This window comes from Bufo gargarizans, chromosome 4 (genome assembly GCF_014858855.1).
Source record: "Bufo gargarizans isolate SCDJY-AF-19 chromosome 4, ASM1485885v1, whole genome shotgun sequence".
Taxonomy (NCBI): Eukaryota; Metazoa; Chordata; class Amphibia; order Anura; family Bufonidae; genus Bufo; species Bufo gargarizans.
The window spans coordinates 241,766,913-241,784,982 of NC_058083.1; the positions used below are offsets into that span (position 1 = coordinate 241,766,913).

General features: G+C 47.1%; 1 protein-coding gene across 1 annotated transcript in view; it reads left to right on the top strand.

Annotated features, from left to right (window-relative positions):
* Nucleotides 1-9,066: 9,066 nt before the first annotated feature.
* Nucleotides 9,067-18,070, top strand: part of FAM135A (family with sequence similarity 135 member A) — a 96,581-nt gene continuing 87,577 nt past the window's right edge. Inside the window, 1 exon segment of the mRNA XM_044291519.1 lies at nucleotides 9,067-9,226. The gene's annotated coding sequence lies outside the window, so the exon portion shown is untranslated.

The window sequence follows — 18,070 nt, forward strand, 5'->3', positions numbered from 1 at the left end:
TTATCTCATCCAGCATGGGTATATGTAAAATGACACCCCAAAACACATTGCCCAACTTCTCCTGAGTACGGCGATACCACATGTGTGACACTTTTTTGCAGCCTAGGTGGGCAAAGGGGCCCACATTCCAAAGAGCACCTTTAGGATTTCACAGGGCATTTTTTACACATTTTGATTTCAAACTACTTCTCACACATTAGGGCCCCTAAAATGCCAGGGCAGTATAACTACCCCACAAGTGACCCCATTTGGGAAAGAAGACACCCCAAGGTATTTCGTGATGGGCATAGTGAGTTCATGGAAGTTTTTATTTTTTGTCACAAGTTAGTGGAATACGAGACTTTGTAAGGAAAAAAATAAATAAAAAAAAATCATTATTTTCAGCTAACTTGTGACAAAAAATAAAAAGTTCTATGAACTCACTATGCCCATCAGCGAATACTTGAGGGTGTCTAATTTCCGAAATGGGGTCATTTGTGGGGCTTTTCTACTGTCTGGGCATTGTAGAACCTCAGGAAACATGACAGGTGCTCAGAAAGCCAGAGCTGCTTCAAAAAGCAGAAATTCTAATTTTTGTACCAAAGTTTGTAAACGCTAGAACTTTTACCCAAACCATTTTTTTAATCAAAGACATGTAGAACAATAAATTTAGAGAAAAATTTATATATAGATGTCGGTTTTTTTGAAAAATTTTACAACTGAAAGTGAAAAATATCATTTTTTTGCAAAAACTTCGGTAAATTTCGATTAATAGCAAAAAAAGTAAAAATGTCAGCAGCAATGAAATACCACCAAATGAAAGCTCTATTAGTGAGAAGAAAAGGAGGTAAAATTCATTTGGGTGGTAAGTTGCATGACCGAGCGATAAACGGTGAAAGGAGTGTAGTGCCGAAGTGTAAAAAGTGGTCTGGTCATTAAGGGTGTTTAAGCTAGGGGGGCTGAGGTGGTTAAAGAGGACCTTTCACCTGTAAAAACAATGTGAACTAAGTATGCTGACATATAGAGCGGCGCCCGGGGATCTCACTGCACTTACTATTATCCCCGGGCGCAGCTCCATTCTCCCGTTATGCCCTCAGGTATCTTCGCTCTGTAAATTATAGTAGGTGGAGTCTGCCCTTGTCCTGTGGGCGTTTCCTTCTCCTAGGCTGCAGCGCTGGCCAATCGCAGCGCACAGCTCACACCGTTAGCAGCCAGTCTGCATAAAACTGCAATTTCACTATTCAGTTAAGATGGCTGCCACTGCCCTCACCCTGAGGCTAATCCCGCCTGCCCTCACTAGCCAGTAACAATAGCCCCCCAAAAGTGTCAGTAACAAGAGCCCTCCCCCTAAAGGGTTAATCTCCTGCAGCACAAAGGGGTCCTCTTACACCATGTTGCTTTCATTTATACACTGAGCAGATCTCCCTTCCCTGTTGTGCGCTGCTCCAACTTTACTTCTCCATCTCTGCTGAGTGAGGGAGCGTCTGCCAAGCGCAGGGACAGGGAGAAGTGCACACAGCCCAGGCACTGTTATCTGCTGCTGGGGAGGACCTGGCTTTAATCATTTACTTACAGTCCCTGGCATTTACTTACAGTCATTTACTTACAGTGACCTTGCACGCTGCGTGCTTCTGCGTCCTCCGTCCTTCAGCACATAGACGGACCATGCCTAGCAACACTATTTTGAGCACAGGTAAAAGTAGGCAGTACAGGGAACAAAACTGTGGAATTAAGGGGTAACTGAACACACAGTGAAAAGTTGAAATAGGGCCACCAAGGTGATAATAATCACCACAATCCAATACTCCAACAAAAAAAACGAACAGTTATCCTTTAACGTTGGATGGTTTGTGCTTGTGAACAGCAATCTTTAAGTCTGACCACAGATTTTCTATTGGATTGAGATCTGGGCTTTGACTAGGCCATTCCAACACATTTACATGTTTCCCCTTATACCACTCAAGTGTTGCTTAAGCAGGGTGTTTGGGGTCATTGTCCTGCTGGAAGGTGAACCTCCGTCCTAGCCTCAAATCACACACAGAGTGGTACAGGTTTTGCTCAAGAGTATCCCTGTATTTAGCACCTTCCATCTTCCCCTCAACTCTGACCAATTTCCCAGTCCAGTACGTCTCAACAACATTGTCCCTTACTTGTCTGGAGAGTTCCTTGGTCTTCATGGCAGTGTTTGGTTAGTGATGCCTCTTGCTTAGGTGTTGCAGCCTTTGGGGCCTTTCAAAAAAGGTGTGTATATGTAATGACAGGTCATGTGATACTTAGATTGCACACAGGTGACATCATTTCACTAATTATGTGACTTCTGAAGGTAATTGGTTGCTAACAAAGGGGGGTGAATACATACGCACATGCCAATTTTCTGTTTTCTATTTCTAAGCAATAGTCTTATTTATACATTTTTCTCATTTCACTTCACTGACTTAAACTATTGTGTTCTGATCCATCACATAAAATTCAGATTAACAAAACATTGAACTTAAGGCTGTAATGTAACAAAATATGAAAATAGTCAATGGGGGTGAATACTTTTGCAAGGCACTGTATTTCCCATTGGGCTACACCACACCTTACCTTCCGGAGAGCAGCAACACGTGCTGCCACCTCAACGGTGTCCTGGGGACAGAGTAGCTTTGGGGCCACCCCAAACACGGATGACACAAAAATGAACACACTGCCCAAATACAGATTCTTCACAGAAATTTTTAGGGATGAATCCTTGACCACTAACTCAAATCTGCGCCAGCCAGGAGCTAGAACAGACTTAAATTTTAACTTATGCCAGTTCCTAGAGTATGTTATAGCAGATTCAGAGGGCCTTGAAGGCTAATTCTCTCCCACTATGCCTGCCTGCTCCTGACAGTCTAGAACAGTGGTGAGAAGCTCAAAAAGTCTCAAAGTATGGGGTCATTTATCAAACTGGTGTAAAGTAGAACTGGCTTAGTTGCCCACAGCAACAGATCAGATTCCACCTTTAATTTTGCAAAGGAGCTGTGAAAAATGAAAAGTGGAATCTGATTGGTTGCTATGGGCAACTAAGCCAGTTCTACTTTACACCAGTTTGATAAATTACCCCAATAGTGTGTCATTATTTTCAACTTTTAACGCCACAAAAGTGGTGTTGAAGCATCAATTAGGGAAAAATCACATCTCCGTTATTTTTCTGTTCTTTTGATCTGTCAGAACAGAAAAATAGAGAAAAAAAAATGGATCCTGTTAAAAAACGGATCCTGTGCATCAGTTATGCACATTTGGCATCTGTTTGAGCCATTTCCATCTGAGATCTGTTTTTTTAAGACGGATAAAAAGCACTGCATGAATGTTACAGGAGTATTTCGATCTCACACATTGGGGCAAATATATTGTTGCACTTTAGGCTACTTTCACACTCGCTTTCCGTCATGGATCGGCAAAAACGGATCTGTTACAATAATACAACCGCATGCATCTGTCATGAACAGATCTGTTTGTATTATCTGTAACATTGCCAAGACGGATTTGTCATGAACTTCATTGAAAGTCAATGGAAGACGGATCCGTTTTCTATTGTGCCAGATTGTATCAGTTTGGCTCAGTTTCCTCAAGCGGACAGCAAAACGCTGCAGGCAGTTATATTAATGGCTGCCCGTGCCAAATTGTGGAACGCACACGGACGCCATCAGTGTTTTGCGGATCCACGGTTTGTGGACCGCAAAACACACAACAGTCGTGTGCATGAGGCCTTACTCTACAATTTTGTCCATGCATTATAAATTTGTCCATGAACTAGTATTTTGTTTGTGCGCAAAAAATTTGTCCTTGGGCAAAAAACAAAAACAGGGGGTCATTTACTAAGTTATATACACTGGTTTTCTGGCCTATATCTGTCGCAGATTGTGGCGCAAAGGTCTATAAAAGAGGGGCGTGATGTTCGTTTTAGGCCTCTTGCACACAAACGTTTTGTGCCCTTGGCTGTATTGCAGCCCGCAATACACGGGCACAGGCCAGTGTGCACTCCGCATGACGGATGTGGACCCATTCACTTGAATGGGTCCGCAATCACGGAGATGCGGAATGGAAGCACGGATTGGAACCCCACGGAAGCACTACGGAGTGCTTCTGTGGTGTTTCTGTCCGTGCCTCCACACCACAAAAAAATAGAACTTGTCTCGATCCATCCTGGCCGCCGCATGGACATTGCCCGTGCATTGGGGACCGCAAATTGCCGTCCCCAATGCACGGAACGGATGCACAACGTTCGTGTGCAAGAGGCCTTAGGTGTAGACAAAGGTCTAAATTTAAGCCAGCAAGGAAGCTAGCTTACATTTAGACCGGCGGTGAAGGTGCCGAAGTTATGTCTAGGCTGTGCCTCTACATAACTTTGGCAGAAAAGCCACCAGCACAAGGGGGTATTAAGACTGGCATCTAAAACGACAGTCTTTTTAGATGACCCCCTAAATTTACACCACCTTTGAGCTGCCCTAGCTTTAGTCCAAAAATTTTCAGAAACTTTGGCCCATGGAGGTCCATATAGGCCACATCCCTTTCTTGTGAAGACAACCCTTGTTGGACGAGGAGTAAAATGCGTAGAAAAGTGTTTAAAACAGGAAATGCAATGCAAAACATGCAAGCCAGTTTTGGGGCAAAATGCGCCAAAATACTGGGACATTTTCAATAGTAAATCTGCCTCATTGTCTGAAAAATGCAGATCTAACCTCGGCGATCACTGACAATTGCATCCAGGTAGAAAACGGAGAGATGGCCGCACAGCTCTCTTCATGTATGTGTACGGTAATTACAGAACTCGTAAAGAAAGCCACCCGCATGGGGCAAATGGCAGATTTTTCTAGATAAGTTTGTGTACAGGGAGATGTGGAAAAATGGTGACCATGGGTGACGTATTTTGATTGTAGCCTAAGGCCGCGTTTTCTGTAAAATTGGCCCTGCTTATTAGGCGAAAAACTATACTCAAGTCTCAAACTATACATCAAAAGACTTGAGCAGCTTAGCTTTAAACCAGGATGCGATCATCAAAAGTACAAATCTAAGGTAAATAGTTTCAAGGAAAAGTGCTGGGTGTGAAGCCAGCTGTAATCCAGGCACAACCCTTCCTCCCCTCCGTCAGCCAGAGGAGAGCTACAGGAAGTAGAAGCTCTCACTCTGGAGGGCTCAAAGCCTGCATGGACCCCTGATTAAGGGCTTATGCACACGACCGCAAAAAATACATATGAAGTCCGCGTGCATTACGTATTTTGCGGAACGGAAGAACTGTCCCCTAATAGAACAGTACTATCCTTGTCCGAAATGCGGACAAATATAGGACATGTTCTATTTTTTGGGGGAACGGAAATACGGACATACGGAAACGGAATGCACACGGAGTAAGGGCTCGTTCACACGAATGTGTGCTGCCCGTTGCTGTATTGCGGACCGCATTTGCAGATCCGCAATACACGGGCACCGTTCCGTGTGCATTCCGCATCACGGATGCGGACCCATTCACTTCAATAGGTCCGCAAATCCGGAGATGCGGAACGGAACACTACGGACTGCTTCCTGGGGTTCCGTTCCTCCGCACTGCAAAAAATAGAACATGCTCTATCTTTTTGCGGAACGGAGGGATCGCGGACCCATTCAAGTGAATAGGTCCACGATCCCCATGCGGCTGGCCCACGGTCAGTGACCGCACATTGCAGACCGTTTGAACGAGCCCTAACTTCAGTTTTTTTTTGTGTGGACTTATTGAAGTGAATGGTTCCGTATACGGTCCGCAAAAAAAACGGAACGGACGCGGAAAGAAAATACCTTGGTGTGCATGAGCCCTAAGGCCTCTTGCACACGAACGTTTTTTTCCCGTTTCCGTTCTTTGCGTTCCGTATGCGGAGCCATTCATTTCAATAGATCCGCAAAAAAACGGAAGGTACTCCGTATGCCTTCCGTTTCTGTATTTCCGTTCAAAGATAGAACATGTCCTATTAGGCTTCTTGCACACGACAGTATGGCTTTTTCAATGTTTTGCGGTCCGTTTTATACTCATCTGTTTTTCCATTTTTTGTTTCAGCAGTGTTTCCGTTTCCATTCCGCTTCCGTTTTTTCTGTTTTTTGCGGAACGGAAACTGAAGCATGGCACATACAGTATACAGTAATTACATAGAAAAATTGGGCAGGCCATCAAATTTTCAAAAGATGGTTCCGCTAAAAACGGAACGGATACGGAAGATATATGGAAGCATTCTGTATCCGTTTCGTTTTTTTTACAGACCCATTGACTTGAATGGAGCCACGGAACAGGATTTGTAGGCAATAATAGGACATGTTCTATCTTTGAACGGAACGGAAAAGGAATGCATACGGAGTACATTCTGTTTTTTTTGCGGACCCACTGAAATGAATGGTTCCGTATACGGACTGTATATGGAACGCAAATAACGGAACGTTAACTGAAAAAAAAAAAAAACGTCTGTGTGCAAGAGGCCTTATATCTGCCGGATACGGTGGTGATTCGGCTGATTTCTACCATAAGGTCCGGTGGTGATTCGGCTGATTTCTAGCTCAGTCTCATGCACAGGGCCGTAACTCTTTTTGAGGTCCGCAAATTGTGGATCCACAAAACACGGTTACCGGCACTGTGGGTTCTGCATTTTGCGGATCGCTAGGTCCTGCCCTCTGTTAGAACTGCTTATCCTTGTCCGCAAAATGAACAAGTGGATGGCACTGTGCTTGGTGAGCAGACAGAAGACCGTGGCGCTAAAATGAGTGCCAGTCTATCCTGGGTGTCGGACTCCCACCAGTCAGACACTGGATAGAACATCAGTATTTAAATCTTGAAAAAACCCTTTAACATAGTTTTTTTTTTAGAAATTTCAAAATGACGGATCCTTACCAGCAAAAACTACTGGAAAACCTGCATAAACTAAGCCGCCATGTGCAAATGTACTAAGGCCACTTTCACACGGGCGTCGCGGGTGAGGGCCGTATAGGATGCGGGTGCATCGCTGGAAAATCGTGCGATTTTGCCTGCGAGTGGGGTGAGTTTTGTATGCGATTGAGTTGTGTTCTTCATTTTTTTCCACGCGAGTGCAAGGCATTTTGCACGCGCGTGAGAAAAAACTGAATGTGGTACCCAGACCCAAACCCGGACTTCTTCACTGAAGTTCGGGTTTGAGTTAGGTGTTCTGTAGATTTTAATATTTTCCCTTATAACATCCGCACTTGCTTGCGGATTCTTGCGATTTTCACGCAGCCCCATTCACTTCTATGGGGCCTGCATTGCGTGAAAAACAATATAGAACATGCTGCGATTTTCAGGCAACGCACAAGTGATGCGTGAAAATCATCGCTCATGTGCACAGCCCCATAGAAATGAATGGGTCTGGATTCAGTGCGGGTGCAATGCGTTCACCTCACGCATTCAAAATGAGCTACCGCGGCAGAAACCCCATGAGGGCAGCGTCAAAATCTGCTGTGTGAACGTACTCAAAGTTTGAGATGGGGGAAATCTGTGTCAAAATCTGCAATTGGTAGCATGGATTTTGGTGTGGAAACACTTAAAAAAACGCACGAAAATCTAAGTGGAAAATCTGCATAAACTAAACTGTGCGTATAGACTAAGGCTAGAGCTACACAACGACATGTGTCGCGCAACGATTTTTATAATGATAGTCTATGGTGTCGCACTGTGACATGATGCAACTGCGACAGTCACAGAAAAATCCATCTTTGATGTATTTTTTTCTACTGTTGTGCCGCAGTGCGACACCATAGACTATCATTAGCTCTAGCCTTAGCGTACATCCACACTTGCCTGAAAATTCACGGAAAAGTCTGCAGCAGTTTTGGATTTCACCCAGCAGAATAAATTGACATGCTGCAGATTTCCTATCCGCTGCCGGTCAGTTTACACTGGGGTTTTTGAACGCAGCGCATGGATGACATTTCCTCCACTTTGCTAGCGCTGTACAATGGTGTGAATTTACCGCAGGAAAATCTGCAGCAGCGTTTCAGTCAGGTGTGGACAACGCCCTGGGGCAGGATATATATACCGTATAAGGCTACATTCACACTAATGTATTTTGTTCTCGTGTCCGTTCCATTTTTTTTGCGGATTAGATCAGGACCCAATCATTTCAATCTGGCTGCATCCGTATGTCCGTTCCGTAGCCCCGCAAAAAAGATAGAACATGTCCTATTCTTGTCCGTTTTGCGGACAAGGATAGGCATTGTTACAATGGATCCGCAAAAAAAAAAACGGTGCAACACGGACGTCATCAGTGTTTCTTGCGGATCCGCATTTTGCGGACTGCAAAATACATACGGTCGTGTAGCCTAAGGGCTCATGCACACAAACGTATTTTCTGTACGTGTCTATTTAATTTTTGTGGACCGTATGCGGAACCGATCACTTCAATGGGTCCGCAAAAAAAAAGGTATTCCGTGTGCATTCCATTTCCGTATGTCCGTATTTCCTATCCACAAAAAAATAGAACATGTCCTATTATTGTCCGTATTGCGGACAAGGATAGGACTGTTCTATTAGGGGCCAGCTGTTCCGTTCCACAAAATACAGAATGCACACGGACATCTTCCGTATTTTTTGCGGACCGCAGAATACATACGGTGGTGTGCATGAGCCCTACTTCAGCTTCCAGAAGGCTCCCTCTATATCTGCTGCAGGCAGCGTTGCCAGCCGTCCTGTCCGTAAAAATAGGCGAATTTTCCCTCGTCTGCGAAAAAAAAATCGATGCGTCTGTGAATGTTTTGAGGTTGGTGCTACATAACTGGATTATTTTGGTGGTAATTCTCGCCATTTACAGCTCCCAGTAACTGCTGGTAACCAGTTCTCATCAGTACATTGAGCCATGGACATGGATTACTTAGAATCTTTATCAGTCGTTATGGTTCTCCGTGATTTTGGGATAAGTTGTCCAGAAAAAGAAGAATTCTGGTTGGCAGGGGGCTAGAACTACTGCACTAAAGGACTGGTGTGGGCAGTGCCAGTGTAGACTAGGGCATGAGTGAGTGTACAGGGGTCGGTGTCTGAGGAACCCGCAGCACCCTGGTGCACAGCCGCACACTCGGTGCGGGGTCAGAGTGTGGCGGCGGCGGCTCCCCTCCCCCCGGCTGTCATTCAGAGGCGGAGCTCCGCGCCTCTCTCCTCCTCTCCGTGTGTCCGTGGCCGGCCGGATGGCTGTCCTACTCCAGGCCGGGGCTTTGGCCGGGTCTCAGCGGCTTGTGTATTTCTCTTCACCGGCTGCCGGTAAGAGCTTTGTGTGTGGGTGAATGAGGGGTCGGATCCCGTAGGCCCGGCGGCACGGACAGACCTGTGCGTATGTGTGGGCAGGGTGTGACAATATTTGTGCCCACTGCCAACAGTCGTGTGTCCCTAGTGTCAGCCCTCCGTGTGACTGGCACTACTGGTGTGTGAGCGGTGGGTAGCCCGGTGTGTGGTGCCCAACTCTCCATTGTACCCACCGCAGTGTGCCCCAGGAATGTGGAGGGTACATTGTGTGTCATGTCAGGGTAAGGATGTGTGGTGTAGTGCAGAGGGTGATGGAGGTCCTGCACAAGAAGTGACACCGCCACGGTATAGGTGGTGGCGCCTACTCTAGCGAAAAACACAGATATTCCTTACACTACGTTTTTACTGACGATTCTGCCAGTCTGACCAGTCACAATACAGCTTGGTCCCATAACTGTAGGAGATGCCCTACTTTCCCTGGTTCCTGAAAGGCAAGTTCTGAAGAAATGCAGGAGCTATCCCAGGTAGATATGTGAGAAGGCTGGAGCTAGAAGACTGGTGGTACATGATCGGAGGAGATCCCTCTGATACTGGCCTACCAATGTCCCCATCTTCTGTGGGTGGTCTCCTGGAAACATAGAAATAAGATCAGATGTTGGCTTCCAGTGTCTAGCGAAAACCAGGGTAAAATAGAGTATTGCAGAATTCAGGAACCCGGAAGGTGCGCACCCATTGGTATCAGGCAGCGGTCCATTCTTATGGGCAGACCCCTGATTCCTCTACATAAAGTGTGCCTTCTTCAGAGGGTTGGCACAGTTCTGTGGATTTATTGGCTGGTCTCTGGGTAGTACCATCTCTGTATGAAGTGGTACTGCCCACGTCGGTGCTCCGCTCCAGTTACGTCCGTGTGGATTTATTGGCTTGTCTCTGGGTTGAACACAAGCCCATGAATAGAGGGTCCCCGAGTACCATCTCTGTATGAAGTGGTACTGCCCACATCGGTGCTCCGCTCCAGTTACGTCCGTGTGGATTTATTGGCTTGTCTCTGGGTTGAACACAAGCCCATGAATAGAGGGTCCCCGAGTACCATCTCTGTATGAAGTGGTACTGCCCACATCGGTGCTCCGCTCCAGTTACGTCCGTGTGGATTTATTGGCTTGTCTCTGGGTTGAACACAAGCCCATGAATAGAGGGTCCCCGAGTACCATCTCTGTATGAAGTGGTACTGCTCACGTCGGTGCTCCGCTCCAGTTACGTCCGTGTGGATTTATTGGCTTGTCTCTGGGTTGAACACAAGCCCATGAATAGAGGGTCCCCGAGTACCATCTCTGTATGAAGTGGTACTGCCCACATCGGTGCTCCGCTCCAGTTACGTCCGTGTGGATTTATTGGCTTGCCTCTGGGTTGAACACAAGCCCATGAATAGAGGGTCCCCGAGTACCATCTCTGTATGAAGTGGTACTGCCCACATCGGTGCTCCGCTCCAGTTACGTCCGTGTGGATTTATTGGCTTGTCTCTGGGTTGAACACAAGCCCATGAATAGAGGGTCCCCGAGTACCATCGCTGTATGAAGTGGTACTGCGCTCCAGTTACGACCCTGTGGCTGACGGAGCGCATATTTGACTATATTTTATAGGACCATGTAAAATACCCCTTAGATTAGCATTTGCTCCTCAGACTGTAAATGCTGACATAACAGATAAAAAATACACGTCTTTAGTTATTTTACCATCCAGGGAGTTATTCTGATTGGAGTCAGGAATTTTTTTCCCTAAAGTGAGGAAAATTGGCTTCTACCTCACAGTTTTTTTTTTGCCTTCCTCTGGATCAACTTGCAGGATGACAGGCCGAACTGGTTGGACAGATGTCTTCTTTCAGCCTTATAAACTGTGTTATGAAAGGTTCTTCTTCCTTCTCATGACAAGATGCTACCCAGTTTTTGATGATTTCGTGCCACCTGGGATGCCCGTTTCTTTGTAGAGGAAATTCCTTGATAATTATGCCTCTGTAGCCATCTGTGACAAGTTGGTGAGCACTTCATGTGTTTGCTCCGTAGGTCACTTTTTACCCTCTGTGTGTCATCTGTATTCTATGTATACTGCTAGGCTGAAAATTAGTTTCCAGAGCATCTCCTATCAGTGGTCCGTGAAAACCACGTCTCAAACACGGATACATTTAACTGATCTGGCAGAGGAACAGCCTGCTGGAGTTCACTGGATCCGGCATAGCCAGACCCCATTGACTATAATAGAATCCGGCGGTGATCCGGATATTTTCTGGCATAAGTTGGGTAGACAAAAAGTCCTGTACGCACCGCTTTTTGTCCGACACTTATGCTGGAAAAGTGTCTGCATCCCATTGTAGTCAGTGGGGTCTGGCGGTGCACGGCCGTGTCCTATGCCGGATCAGTTGCACGTAGATGTGAATCAGCCCTTCTTGTTTGGAGCTCGTCTGTGTAGAACTAGTAAAACTGGATTTGTGACTTCTGTTCCCCTAAACGTAGACAGTCTCCTAAAGCCGTCTCCCCTGTGGTGTCACTGCAGGCTTTATGTACGGCGTTCTTATTTTAGGACTGTCCGTGAGCCAGCACCTTACCTGACTGAAGACAAGCCTGAAGTCGTGACTCATTTTCATCCCAATTGCTCGGTGATGTGCCGGATGGATTTGGTAGGATTTAGAAAGGGTGCATTTACACAAGCATATTTTTGGTCTGCGTCCCATCTCCATCTCGCACGAGGATGGATTCATTTCTATTGCACCACAAAAATCTGGACGGCACATGAATGTCACCTGTGTGCTGTCTTCATCTGTAGAGCATGTCCATTTTGCCGAGAAGTGGGGCCCACAAAGCATGGGATGCACATGGACCGCATCTATATTTTGTGGGGACAGCGATTTGTGGATTGAAAAGTGGATACGGTCGTGTGATTGCCCCCCGTGATAGCTGACTGCTGTTATGCAACCGGTTACTAATGTCTTTCTTGCAGTCTTCACAGGTAAGGCCTCTTGCACACAAACGTTTTTGCAGATTCCGTTTGCGGTCTGTATGCGGAACCATTCATTTCAATGGTTCCGCAAAAAAAACGGAATGTACTCCATATGCATTCCGTTTCCGTATTTCCGTTCCGCTGAAAGATAGAACTTGTCCTATAATTGCCCACAAATAACGATCCGTGGCTCCGTTCAACTCAATGGGTCCGCAAAAAATACGGAATGCATACGGAACATATCCATATGTCATCCGTTTTTGAGGATCCAAGCCCACTTTGCCCATGTGTATACTGTTAAAATACATTACTATACATTACATTAATAAATAAAAATTTTGTGTTTCCACCTCATCACCACGACGGCTACAAGGAGATTGACCCCTGACCTCTGTAGGGGCAGGAACAGAGAGAGGGTTTAAATCCCCCCCTCCCACCACCAGCACCAGTGTTTCCTGTCCCTACAGAGGACAGGGGCAGAGAGAGTCTCCCTGCGGGGAGATGAAGAGGATGTAACTTCCTGACACCTACCGGGTGTTCCCCCTGCCCTCCTGCGGTCCTCGTACTAACGCTGGGCAGGGGTGAAGGAGGGAGGACTCGCTCCATTATAATATGTGAGCCTGCTCCCGGGTCGCGTTCTCCCGCCGGGCCGGCTTGGCTATCGCCGGGTGCGCGCCTAAGCGCTTCAGGAAAGCGGCAGACGTCACTTCCGGTGGACGAGGGAAGTGACGTCATTCAGAGGCGTCTCCCATTCAAATTTTCGGCGCCAGCGGTGCCGAATGTCTCAGTGTACCGGCGTACATCGGAGCAGCGTGCAGTCATGTCGACCGAACCCCGCTCCCCTGGAGACCCTTCTGTGCCGCCTGCAGTAAGTTCCCCTGGGGGGAAGCGCTTTTTTCCACCCTGTTACTTGTTCCTAGACACCGTACCAGGTTGCTTGTTCCTCCTCCTCCACTTCTCTGGCTTGGGGCTTCTGACTGTTAGTTCCATGTGTTCCTAGTATGGCTAATGGGGGTTATTCTTCCCAGGTCGCTAAGGAGGCCCAGAAAAAAATCAGAAAACAGTCAAAGTGTGTGTCCTGCCTTAAACGGCTTCCGGACGACTATCGCAAAAAGCTTTGCAAAGACTGCATCTCTAGCGTTATCGCTGAAGAACAGCCCTCCTTCTTTAACGAATTAAGGTCCATGATCCATGAGGAAGTAAGAACCTCCTTATCCCAGATGCCTTCACCCAGGGATGCACCTCCACCAAAAAAACGTAGGGGTCCGTCTCCTTCCTTATCAGACCCGGAGATGATAGAGGAAGATGCCTCATCATCTAGAGCCTGGGAGGACGAGGGGGTCTCCTCTGATATTGATACTTCGGAATCAGACAGAAGATTCTGCTTTTCATTGGACGAGATGCCAGACCTTCTAAAGGCGGTCCGGGCCACTATGGGGGTCGAAGAAACCCCTAGAGCCCACTCGGTCCAGGATGAGATGTTTGGGAGACTCAGGGTTAAAAAGACCCGGGTGTTTCCAATAAACGAGAACATACGAGATATGGTGCTTGACGAGTGGTCCAACCCGGAAAAGAGGTTGGGGGTGTCCAGGTCCTTTAAGAACCGGCTATTGTTTGACTCGAGCGAAGCAAAAATTTTCAGTGAAACACCAAAGGTCGACATTCAAGTCGCAAAGGTCAATAAGAAGACTGCCTTGCCCTTCGAAGACACTTCTCAGCTGCGTGATCCCATGGATAGGAAGGCAGATAGCCTCTTAAAAAAATCGTGGGAAGCGGCGATGTTCACTTTAAAAACGAACATCGCAGCTACCTCAGTGGCAAGATCCATGAGGCTGTGGCTAGAGGAACTGGAATCTCACATCAGAGATAATACTTCCAGGGATGAGATCCTAAGGTCCCTCCCCCTATTGAAATCCGCCACAGCATTTATGGCAGACACCTCAGCTGAGTCGGTCAGATTTGCGGCAAAGGATGCCGGGCTCTCTAATGCGGCCCGCCGTGCCTTATGGATGAAGAGCTGGTCAGGCGACAACACCTCAAAGATGAAACTATGCTCCATCCCGTTCTCGGGGGAATACGTCTTTGGGCCCGTCCTAGACCGTATCCTGGAGAAAGCGGCGGACAAAAAAAAGGGGTTCCCAGAGGAGAGACCCTATAAAAGGAGATATCCCTTTCGGGCCCCCACCAGCCAGAATAGACCCTTTAAGGATAAAGGGAAGTCAGGACGCTGGAGTTACCCAAAAGGGGGCAGGGGTAGGAACAACCCCTCCTCCTCCCAGAATAAGCCCTCGGACAAGCAATGACGCCACAGTTGGGGGGAGATTGAAGAATTTTCTGACTTCCTGGGAGTCCACTACCCTGAACCCTTGGGTTCGGGACATAATAAAATCCGGGTACCACATCGAACTTTCTTCATCTCCCCCAAACCGCTTCATTGTCACCAACCCAAGTTCCCCCAAAGTGCGCAAAAAGATTCTGCAAGGGGTCCAAAGTCTTCTGGCGACGGACGTGATAGTACAAGTCCCGTCAACACAGCAAAGACAAGGGTTCTATTCGAACCTGTTTTTGGTAGAGAAAAAAGAGGGCTCATTCCGCACAATTATAAACTTGAAAGCCCTGAACAAGTTTGTCATTTATCGGAAGTTCAGGATGGAATCCCTGAAGTCCCTGATTCCGTTAATAGGGAGGAACGCCCTGATGTGCTCAGTAGACCTTCAGGACGCCTACTATCACGTCCCAATTCATCCAGAGTCACAAAGGTTCTTGAGGTTCGCCATCCAGGACCACAAGGGAGTAACCCATCACTTCCAGTTTACGGCCCTCCCCTTTGGGATATCATCTGCACCCAGAGTGTTTACGAAGCTGGTAGTCGAGATGGTGGCCTTCCTGAGACACAAAGGTCTGGTGATTATACCGTACCTGGACGATTTCCTCCTAATTGGGAATTCGGAGAACAAACTCAGAACAGACCTACAAACCTTCCTGTCTCTCACTCAAAATCTGGGTTGGTTAGTGAACAGGAAAAAATCGAACCTGGTGCCCTCCAGCACTATCCAGTTCTTGGGCGTCATCCTGGATTCCCGAACGCAGCATACCTTCCTTCCACCAGACAAGGTCAAAAACCTTCAATTACAGGTTCGACGTTTCCAGAACAGGAGGTCATGTCCCATAAGGGAAGCTATGAGCCTCCTGGGTCTTCTCTCGTCTTGTATCATGTCCGTCCCATGGAGTCAGGCCCACTTCCGATCTCTCCAAGCATGGATCCTCAGAACTTGGAACAAACAACAGTCCTCCTTGGATCACAAAGTTCTGATTCCCCTAGCGGTGAAGACCTTCCTGAATTGGTGGAAAAGCACAAGCAATCTGTCCTTGGGAGTTGCCTGGGAGAAGGTTCCCTACATTCAAGTACTTACGGACGCAAGCGGAAAAGGATGGGGAGCGAAAGTGGGAGATCATTTGTTCCAAGGTTCCTGGATTCCAACAACCCGCTCTCAGTCCTCCAATTTCAGAGAGCTGGAAGCAGTCTGGAAAGCCCTGAAGGCTGCAGAGACCCTTCTGCTGGGTCAGCACGTAAAAATCCTTTCGGACAACACGACGACGGTGGCTTATCTCTCTCACCAGGGAGGCACGAGATCGGAGAAACTGATGTCTATTGCAAGGAAGATCTTCAACTGGGCAGAATCCCATGTGAGTTCCATCTCCGCAATTCACTTAAAAGGAATACTGAACGTAGAAGCAGACTATCTCAGTCGCCAGTTAATAGATCATACCGAGTGGTCCCTGAATCAAGAAGTATTTCAGGTTCTGGCGGAAAGATGGGGCACTCCACAAGTGGATCTGTTCGCCTCCAAGAAGAACGCAAAGGTACCAACGTTCTGTTCGCTAAACCCACGGGACAATCCCTGGGCGCTGGATGCGCTCGCGATTCATTGGGACTGGGATCTCAGTTATGCATTCCCACCTTTGCCTCTACTTCCCAGGATAATCCAGAAACTCTACCTAGAAGATACAACACTAATTCTAATAGCTCCCTATTGGCCGAAAAGGAGCTGGTTCTCTTCTTTAAAAAATCTATCAGTAGAGGACCCTTGGCCTCTTCCTTCCAGGAGGGACCTGCTTCACCAGGGGCCAATCCTACACCCAGATCCGAGCTTCCTCAAGTTGTCAGCCTGGATCCTGAGGTCCAGAGGTTGAAGTCCCAAGGGCTCTCAGACCAAGTGATAGCCACCCTAAAAGCGAGTAGGAAGAAGGTTACCTTCTCAATTTACTTAAAGATTTGGAAGAGATTCTGTACCTGGATTGGCAACCCTGCCCCAAATTTAGAGCCGCCCAATTTTCTGAAAATCTTGGACTTCCTCCAGCAGGGGCTTGAATTAGGTCTTAGACCCTCTACCCTAAGGGTACAGGTCTCGGCACTTGCTTGCTTCTTTGATCAAGATCTAGCCAGTCATCGCTGGATCAAAAGATTCATGAGAGCTGCCTCCCGACTACGTCCCTCTCTAAAATCTAGGATCCCCAACTGGGACCTTAATACGGTACTCACTGGCTTGACTCTTGCTCCGTTTGAGCCCCTATCTAGTTGTTCCACCAAACATCTATCGCTTAAGACTGCATTCTTGGTGGCCATCACGTCCGCAAGAAGGCTAGGCGAGATCCAAGCACTATCGATACAGGAACCCTATCTCCGTATCACCGATGACAGAATCATTCTTAAGTTAGACCCAGGATTTTTGCCTAAAGTGGTATCGGATTTCCACCGTAACCAGGAGATAGTCTTACCCTCCTTTTGCAGTAATCCCTCTAATATTAGGGAATCTAGCTTCCACTCTCTAGATGTAAGACGCTCTGTCTTACGGTATCTTGAAGTATCAAAAGGTTTCCGTAAATCCAGCAACCTATTTGTCTTATTCTCAGGTAAGAATAAGGGTCTAAAAGCCTCCAGGTCCTCCTTAGCACGGTGGATAAAGGATTCCATTTCCATCTCCTATGAGTCCCAAGGTCTGTCGTGCCCCCCAAATTTGAGAGCTCACTCTACCCGGGCTATGTCCTCCTCCCAGGCCGAGCGGGCCGGAGCTTCTCTTGAGGATATTTGTAAGGCTGCTACTTGGTCTAACATCCACACCTTTACTAAACACTATAGGTTAGACCTATCTACTTCAGACTTGTCTTTTGGACGTAAGGTCCTTCAGGCGGTCGTCCCCCCCCTAAGCTATAATTTTTTATATCTCCTTGTAGCCGTCGTGGTGATGAGGTGGAAAGCCGGAATTAGACTTACCGGTAATTCAGTTTCCACGAGATCACCACGACGGCACATATATTCCCTACCCTTCCTTTAGTCTTACCTGGGAGATTATGAAGTAATACCCTCTCGGTTCATTATATTTTCTGTTCTCACCACTTATTTCTGTCTCTGTAATTTTGGACACACTGGTGCTGGTGGTGGGAGGGGGGGATTTAAACCCTCTCTCTGTTCCTGCCCCTACAGAGGTCAGGGGTCAATCCCCTTGTAGCCGTCGTGGTGATCTCGTGGAAACTGAATTACCGGTAAGTCTAATTCCGGCTTTCTGTTTGCAATCCGCAAACAGATCGCATACGGAAACCATATGGAGATTTATTTTTTTGCAGAACGGAATTGCAATGGAAACAATAAAAAAAAAACAGAACAATAGATCAGTTAATAACGGACCGCAAAATACTGAAAAAGCCATACGGTCGTGTTGATTTTGTTTGCACATCTCCTACCACTCGGTGGTGTGCGCCTTCTCCTGCAAAGCTGCATAATAGGCGTCTGGGGGCTTAAAACGGGTGCTCTACAGCCTCGCCTGCAGTGATTGTGACGCTGGAGAATAAGCAGAGCTTGGCTTCTTGTATTGT